This window comes from Echinops telfairi, unplaced genomic scaffold (assembly GCF_000313985.2).
Source record: "Echinops telfairi isolate 266 unplaced genomic scaffold, ASM31398v2 ScPeMD7_1;HRSCAF=3_0, whole genome shotgun sequence".
Taxonomy (NCBI): Eukaryota; Metazoa; Chordata; class Mammalia; order Afrosoricida; family Tenrecidae; genus Echinops; species Echinops telfairi.
In genome coordinates, this window is record NW_022103896.1 from 6,771,012 (window position 1) to 6,772,658 (window position 1,647).

Below are 1,647 nucleotides of genomic sequence, written 5' to 3' on the forward strand. Positions count from 1 at the left end.
CCCAACGTATAAACTATAACCCATAGTCTAAACCTAAACCCTATCCAAAGCCCATTGCATTGAGCTGATTCTGACTGCGGGGCAGAGTAGAACTGCCCCTGTGGGCTTCTGAAGCTGTCGATCTGTGTGGGCACAAAAAACTTCATCTTTCTCTCACCCAGAGGCGAGTGGGTTTGTACTGCTGCCTCTGTGGTTAGTGCAGCTCCAGGACTTCTATGTAACCTTAGCCCTGCCTATATGTATCGAGTTAGGTATCAGCACAACTTTTAAGAAATGACACAGCGCAGTAGTTAATTAAAAGGTAAAACAGAGAAAAGGGCTCGAAATCTGAGGAATGATGAGGTCACCATGTGTCTGGATCCTAAGGCATGGATGCCTATCTCTCGGGTCACAGGAACCTGGCAGACTGGGAAGGAAGTCTTGCCTGCACTGTGGGTGCATTGAGTTAATCTTTTCTTAGCTGGCTAGAGGTTGTGGAGCCCGTGAGAGCCTGACTAACATGTTTACACTTTAACCAAACTTTGAAGAGAAACCCAGGGGCCTCAAGGAGACCAAAAAAGCACAAATCTGTCACCTGCTTTGGATGCAATTTCAGAAGCTAACTGACTGCTCCCCAGACATTGTGTTAAGGCTGTCTTTAGTTCAGTTCTTAACCTTTAAGGAAGGCAGTGGGGCTGGGAAAGGAAGAGACACAAATAACAATGGAGCTCTTTAGCGGTCTTCCTGGAATGTTCCCCAAAGGGAAGGTCAAGGAGGCAAGCATGAGGTAGTCTCTGCCACTAACGTGTCACTGTCACAGCACTGGGCTGACAAAGGCAAAGTCAGCAGTTTGAAAGCACCAGGTGCTCTTAGGGAGCAAGATGAGGCGCTCTCCTCACAGGGTTATGGTTTCAGAAAACCATAGGGGCAGTGCTACCCTGTCCTCAGTCGGGTCCGCTTGATGGCAGGAAGAGAGACCAAGTATTAAAAGGAACCCAGGTGTAATGGGGTACACATTGAGCTACTAACTGCAAGGTCAGGGGTTTGAACCCAATAGCCACTCTGAAAGATGAGGCTTGCGGGTCCCATAAAGATTTCCGGTCTCAGAAACCCACGAGGCAGTTCTCTTGTCCTACAAGGTCGCTCGCAGTTGGAATCCACTGGATGCAGTGGGTTTGGTTCCTGTACCAGGTGAGCATACACTCCAGCCTTTCTTCCAATCCTTGCATGCCTGGAGGGAGATATTACTCCTCTGATTTTACTCTTTTAATACTCTTTTAAGAACCCTGTCCAAGGTCATACAGCAGGATGAGGGCGGAGCTAGAGTGGAATCTGAGCCTGCCCGCCCCTGCAGCTACACTGCCCCAGTTGGAGGTTGCCGCACCTCCCCCAGGACAGGAACCGATTCCCGCCCCTCCCCAGCCCCAACGTCCCTTCCTCCTCCTTCCTTTCCATAGGCACCACCCAACGCGCCCCCTTCACCACCGGGCATGCGCAATGGTTCAGGCCGTTTTCTTTGGCCTCGGGAACAATTTCACGCCGCTCTGGGAAGCCTGACCACCCGCCCAGCTTCTTCCTCTCTGATTGGCCCGATTCAAGGAGGCGACGCGAAAAGGGGCGGGACGAGCAGGCGGAGACGCCCTCCCAGTCCCCGCCAGTGCTCCGGGC